This window comes from Phocoena sinus, chromosome 9 (assembly GCF_008692025.1).
Source record: "Phocoena sinus isolate mPhoSin1 chromosome 9, mPhoSin1.pri, whole genome shotgun sequence".
In the NCBI taxonomy this organism is placed as follows: domain Eukaryota; kingdom Metazoa; phylum Chordata; class Mammalia; order Artiodactyla; family Phocoenidae; genus Phocoena; species Phocoena sinus.
Window position 1 is genome coordinate 75,857,884 of NC_045771.1, and position 7,203 is coordinate 75,865,086.

Sequence of the window (7,203 nt, forward strand, 5' to 3'; positions counted from 1 at the left end):
GTAAATCCCATTAAAAAGGACCTATAAGGATATTCACCAAAGTATTAATAATGATTATCAATGGGTGAAGGTATTATGTTATTTATCATTTATGCTTTCCTAAATTTTCCAAATTTCCTACAATTATTATGTATTACATTAGTAATTTAGAAAATACAGAATGTTTACAATATTGCTTTGAATATAGTAACGATAGTATCCAAAATCATGTTAACATTGATAGTCCCACTCTTTTAGGCTGCACCAAAACTAGGGATGCCTACCCTCTCTAGGTCTGATCATACTTTTATACTTTAATCACAATGAAAGAAATTTTCAGAACTCTAGGAAACAATCAGACAAAATTTTTCACCCCACCTTTATTTATGCTCAAGTGCAATGTCAAATAATATTTAGATATTAACCATTTGCTTGCAGCCCCCTGCCAAAGGTAAGAAACAAGAGTGAAGAACAAACCCTGGACCTCAGAACCAGTGGGGCTCAGCTTTTGCCTACATCCAAAACCTGAGCCAGAAATTTAAAAAAAAAGAAAAAGAAAAAGTGGAATGGGGGAGTGGGGTAGGATGGGGGGATAGAATTACCTTTCTCAGGATACAAAGTGTGGGCCTTTTTTTTTTTTTTTTTAATATTTATTTATTTGGTTGCACCAGGTCTTAGTTGTGGCAGATGGGCTCCTTAGCTGAGGCTCACCAGCTCCTTAGTTGCAGCACGTGGGCTCCTTAGTTGTGGCATGAGAACTCTGAGTTACGGCATGCATGTGGGATCTAGTTCCTTGACCAGGGATCAAACCCGGGCCCCCTGCATTGCGAGTGTGGAGTCTTATCCACTGTGCCACCAGGGAAGTCCCAAAGTGTGGGCCTTTGACAACTTCTAATCACAACTCTTCTCTGTCTCATTTGGGAGGCAGAAGAAGGATTTTCTTCTCCAATGTATTTAAAAGGCATATGTCCAAAGGGCAAGCAAGCAAGATTTCTTCTGAACAAAAATACTAAACAGGAGATTTGTAAATGTTAAATGTTTTCTTTCCACAGTGCAGATATGCAGCCTAACTCTGAGAGGGCCAAAAAGATTCTAGTAGTACTTGGCTCTTAACAATAAGCAATAGTCAAACTGTTAATTCCATCTGCTCCCCTCCAAAAAAATGACAAAGCATTACATGGTGGTGCCAGGGGTCTCAGGCTGCATTTAAGGGGTTTTTCTGAGGGGCATTCATTTTCATAATATTAAGATGCTAATTGTTTTTGAGTACTTCAGAGAACTAATCTTCATATTACGTGATGACAACTTTGATGCTGATAACAACAACAAAAAAAAATACTATCTTTAATATCATATTCTTTGTTAGAGATGTTGCTTCCAGAATTGTCTTCCTTTCTTACCAGTCAAAGCTCTAAATTCCATCGACTTCTACCTCCTCAGGGACTTAGTTCCAATAGATATCTTTCCTAATCTCTTCTCACTTTCCTTACGCATATAAAAAATCAAGCATAATATCTCTTCAACCCATATCCCTCCGCAGCAGTTTCAACTATGGCTATAGAATTACCTAGGGAGCTTTAAAATATCTATGCAACTAATCTATAGTAACAAAAAGTGTATCAGTGGTTTCAGGGGATGAGAGAGAGAGATTACAAAGGGGCACTAGGAAACTTTTGGAGGTGATTTTGATTGTGGTGATGGTTTAATGAGTATAAACACGTTAAACACTGAACTGCACACTTTAACTATGTGTAGTTTATTATTTGCCAATTATACTTCAATAAAGCTATTGAAATAAATACGGATGTCTGGGTCCTGTCCCACTCCCCAAATTGGTACAAGAGTTCCCCCTTGAAATCGGGATTCTTAAAAGCTCCCCCAGAAGATTGTAAATGTGTAGGTAAGATTGAGAACCACTGCTTTAAAGCTGTCTTTCTCTCCCTTCCTCAGTTTTTTAAAATGCCTCAGGCAAGCATGTCTACTTTATCATCATCCATTCTTTCTCAATCTTCTGAAGACTAGTTTCTGAACCACCACTCAGCTAAATCTGTACTTGTCAAAGTCACCTATGGACTCCTGACAAATTTACTGTTCCCTGAAGTCTCTCCTTATTTGACCCCTCTTTAAAGAATTTGAAATTGTTGACCCATTCCCTCTCTATTTGAAAATTTCTCCTCCCTTGGCATCCCTCTTGACGTTCTTCCTACCTTTCTAACTACTACTCTTCTCTCTTTCACACTATGCTTCCACCTATCTGCTTTTTATTTGTCTGTTCACTGACTGCTGCTTTCATTATGCTAAAGACTCCCAATCTGAGTCATTCCAACATACCCAAGTCAACGCAGCTTCTTCAATTCAACCTCCACTCTTCCCTCTATTCCTGATTTCCTTTACAAGTTTCACATCCTAGATCCAAACATCTATCTACAGCTTCACCTGAACATTCCACAGCTTTCTCAAATTCAAAAATATCCAAAATAGAATTTATCATCTTCCCTCCATCTATGTGTTCCTCATTTCCAATCAATGGAACCAAATCAAATCCTCAGTCTTGATTCCTCCTCCTTTCTTTCCCGAGGTGACAGCATCTATCAAATTCTACCTCACTCTGCCAGAGTAAGGATCCAAAACACAGATCCATTAAGTGGTTTCTTACCCATCACTTTCAACGCAACCCCCTTAGCCAAGGATACAAGGCCCTGGTCTGGCCCTCTACCACTCTCGCTGTTCTCATCTTCCACCATTTCCCCATCTCACCCCTGCATTCAAGTCACATCAACATTGCTGACTTCGTAATTGTCACTGACAATGACTTCTCTAAACTACCAGGGTTTCTCATGCCTCCTTGCTTTCTCACTGACTATATTTATATTCTCTTCTTGGAAAGTTATTCACTTACATCCTGCACTTGGCAAAATTATGTCACACTTTAAAACTCTACTGTGTGCCCCCGACTTCATATACATCCAAGCTGAGTTAGCCATCTCCTACTCTGTTCCCTTACTATACTAGGCATATCTCTATTCACACTTAACAGAGGGTATTATAATTGTTACTTTACTTATCTGTCTTGTATATTACACAGTAAATTCCTTGATGACAAGAGTTATGATATTCATTTCTGTATCCCTAGCACCTATTCAGCCTAGGATAGTGCAAACTTTATGTTTGACATAATTTCCATTATTTACAAAATGTAAACTTGATACCCCCCAAAATGGTCTTGATACTAACATTTTTTAAAGAGTTCTTAATATTCATTATAAAATAAATATCAGGCAACAGGATCCTGAGTAAAATAGTTGACTACGAGATATATTTAAACTCTGACTGTCAAAACAACACCACTCTAAAAATGCAACCAAGAGCAGATTTCATAAAATAGGAATACAACAAAGAAAGGAAGCATAGCAGGTGACCTAGCCAATGCCTCATCTGGCTATCCATATCCTGTTAATGCTGATAACTAAGAGGGTTTATAATCCCTCTATGCTTATAACTATAGTAAATCAAAAAAGGATAAATACACCAAATCCAGAGTTTATTTTCTAAAACAGGTGATGATTTTCTCCCTTGCCACTTTGTTGAAATGAATTATTAGAATAACTGACTGACTTTGAAGCTACTATTGGCCAACCAAGCATATCCTACAGATTTTTTTCTTCCTTTCTTGCCTGCACTTCAAAAATATGGTGCTTTGGACTTAAAATGTATTAACCTAAAGAAAAAAATGCTTAGAAATTGGGGGCCGGCGGCGGGGCGGTGATCTATGGATGTTAGGAGAATATCCTTACGGAAAACAAGCCTCCCAGGACTATCACATTGACTCAAGGTTAGACCAATATTTATGACTTTATGCAGATAAGATTTTAAAAGCTGAAAATTTCAAACTGTAAAATGATACACGAACCAAAGAGGTGTCATACCTGCCCCCCAAACTACTGGGTGACCCAAAGGACAAATAATTTGCCAAAGGACAGCCTGGCCCGACTGCCGGTAGTACGTCTCTGAGATAAGTAGAAGCTGGCAGCGGAATAAACTACCCCTACCTGAAGAGCCGAGCGGCTGCCAGGCGTGTGATAGTGTATTTATCAGAGAACCGATTCTGCAGAGTACGAAAGCACCAGGGCAAAATTAAAAATTATCAGGACTGTCTAAACTCTGAGGGTACAACGCACACATGTGCACACCGAAGGGCGGATACCCAGTTTTGCCAAAGCGTGCAAACTTCGACGGGTCTTTCAATGCAACAATTTTCAGACAAAACCCTGACGATTCTCGAGTATGTCAGAATCATCCTAAGGAGAGGGCTAACTCTTAGTAAGAAGAGGGCAAGGGCTGAAGAAGAGATCTCCGGTGTAAATAACCAAGGAAGGAATCGTGGCTGCTTTGTGAATCTGTCCGACCTGGGTGGGGCAGGGGGGAACCGAGGCGAATGCAGCTTTCAAAGACGAGGCGGGCGACAGTGACCGTTTTGGCCATTAGACTGAACGGATACCGGCAGCCTCGCTGAAGTGGCAAGCCGGAGTAGGAGGGTTGGGAGGGGTAGGAGAGGTCAGGCCGGAGCATCAGTCTTGGCGGGGGTGGCGGGGTCCCACCCCAGGCCAACCGCGCCGAGGGGCGGCGGGTCGGGCCGAGGCGGCTACACCCCGGTCACGCCCGAAGGTCGGAGGGCTCCTGGCCGGGGAAGGAGAAAGAGCCGAGTCCGCGCGCACAAAGCTGCCGCCGCCGCCCTGGCAGCAGGCGGGCTGCGCCCAACTTCTGGGCGAGAAGCCGCCGGTCGCAGCCCACCATCCGGTCCCGCTCCCCAGACCTCCGGACGCCCCAGGCGCCCAGCACCGTCTCGCGCCCAACCGCGGCGCCTCGCGCGGGAGCCGTTACCTCCAACGAAGCCGCCGCTCCGGGGACAAAGTCCCGGTGCCCTCCCCGCCGCCGCCTCGCCCCGGCTCCTCCCTGACAAAAAAGTTATCGGTCGCCGGCCGCCCTGGGGGCCCGGCGCGGTTCGCTCGGCCGGACTCACCAGAGCGGCTCTCCAAGCTCCACCTCCAGAATCTCGACTTGTCTGGCTCGCAGCGACAGCGACGGCGGCTGCTCTGCTTTCTCCCGAGTAAGTAGCACCACCTGCCCACCTTCTTCTTAGCAGAACGGGTCCCCGCGAGCCATCTTCCCCCTCCGCTCACTGACTGACAACCCACCCCCGAGAGCCGCCACTGCCGCCAGCTACCCTGACGGGCAACACCAGGGACCCGTCCCCAGGCAGCCAACCGCCACCGCCCCACGCCAGCTCGGCCTATCGCCGCCCGCCGGGCGGGACCAGAGCAACTTCTCCACCAGTGAGAATCTTCCTTTGCTAGGCCTGGGGCGGAGCCATGAGGTGGGAGGGAGGACTATTTGGTGGGCGAGGTCTGAGCAATAGGCGTGGTCGGGGCACCCAAGGGGAGATGATTGACTGTTAAGATTGCGGCAACAGCTAGGCGATAGTGATCAGAGAAGGTCTCTTGGACTCAGCCATTAGGATTTACAGCCCTCCCAGAAGAAAATAAGCCTTTCGGAATGCTGTTAACCGTAATCACAGAAGAGAAACTAATTGATATCTTAATTTCTTGGTCAGGAGGATTTACTTCCCAGTAATTCGAGTCACCAGAATTTATCAAAATTTTATCAAATCCTCGGAGAGGAGAAAAAAATGTACGTTTTGCAAAATGGTAATAAAAACTCTTCTCACCTTATATCATTGCTTTTGGCCTTAGTCGGGAAAAAGTCAAACAATTCCACAATATCCGTTCCATGAGCTGTTTCGTTTTGTTTTGTTTTTCTTCATCTTCCCTCCCTACTCTTCTCCCAAATACACACTAAATATTTTATGTAACGACTGGAACCTGAGCACATCTGAACTATTTCCTACATATAGTTCCTCTGTTTCGACCTTGTTGATTCCTCCTACCACATCCCTCGCAAGTCCAATCAGAATTGATTAGACGAAAAATGAACCTTCAACCTGGAAGACAGGAAGCCACTTTCGTTTTATAAGAAAGGGGAAGGACTTCTCCTAAAGCCCCAAGATCTTTTCAAACATAGCACACACATAAATAACAAGCAAAAAGTAACGAAATATATTACTTGATATTGAAAGGGAATCAAGCAAACAACTTCAGGTAATCATTAGGGTAGATCTATAGAACAATCAGAATCCCCCATCCAAGAGCATAGACCGATTTATAAGTAAATAATAACAAAATATGGTGATAAGGGCAACAGAGCTAGGTTCAATGAGCCAGAGGAACACAGAAGAAGAAATTATTGTGTTTAGGAGAGTCAAGGAACTTCACAAGGAAGGTGATATTTGAGTTCGATCTTAAAATGTAGATGGGAGTTTGCCAGAGAAGGAAGTCAAAGGGCATTTCAGGAAGCGGGAACAGCAAGTTCAAAGGCGTGAAGTGTGAAAGGGCACTGATTGGCTGCAGAACACTGAGAAAGTTGGTGGGGCTGAAAGGTATGTAGCAGCCAAAAACTAAGCTAGAGCAAAACACTGAGATGAGATTATAAAGGCCATATGAACTACACTAAGGTATGTAGGATGAGCACTGTCCAACAGCGCTTTCTTCAAAGATGAAAATGTTCTATATTTGCGTTGTCCAATATGATAGCCACTAGCCACAAGTGGCTATCCAGCACTTGAAATATGGCATAGTGGAGGAACTCAATTTTTTATTTGAATTTTAATAGCTCCCATATTGGACAGCTCAGGTTTAGATGTTATTCTACAGGCAATGAGGGACTCATAGAAGCTTTTAATCATGTGGACAATCTTAAAGACAGTGTAGAGAGTGCCTGTTCTGTTTGATGAGAATCTTGACAGATCAGACCAGGGTACTGGTGGAGGACTGCAGGATAACTTAGGTCAGCTGGGCCAGAGCCTGGCCAGGGGAAGTGTTTACCTGAAGGAATAGAAACAGGAAGATCCAGAGAGTGTGTTGTACTCTAACATTTCAAAAAATGCAAGCAGTCAAAACCCAAGAAATTGAATTCTGCCATCAAGTCCTGACAGAATAGGGAGTAGGAGAGTGAGGGGTCAGAGAGGGAAAGAAAGCCAAAAGGTCAGCTGATCATAAAACAGGGAGAGAGCAAGTGTGAGCAGAGGAGTATACACACAATCAGTTTTACTGACAATTAGCCATGTGGGCCACTGATGTGTTGGCCTGATTTAAAGAGCCAGAGATTCTG

General features: G+C 43.8%; 1 protein-coding gene across 15 annotated transcripts in view; it reads right to left on the reverse strand.

Moving 5' to 3' along the window:
* Window positions 1–5,240, reverse strand: part of FAM126A (family with sequence similarity 126 member A) — a 179,816-nt gene extending 174,576 nt beyond the window's left edge. For 11 of the 15 annotated variants that reach the window (XR_004351501.1, XR_004351502.1, XR_004351500.1 and 8 more), the window contains exon 1: window positions 5,000–5,216. The gene's annotated coding sequence lies outside the window, so the exon portion shown is untranslated. Of the gene's footprint in view, window positions 1–4,999 lie in introns of all 15 variants that reach the window. The other 4 variants (XR_004351503.1, XR_004351504.1, XM_032643588.1 and 1 more) reach the window with 2 other exon arrangements.
* Between the last annotated feature and the right edge of the window lie 1,963 nt (window positions 5,241–7,203).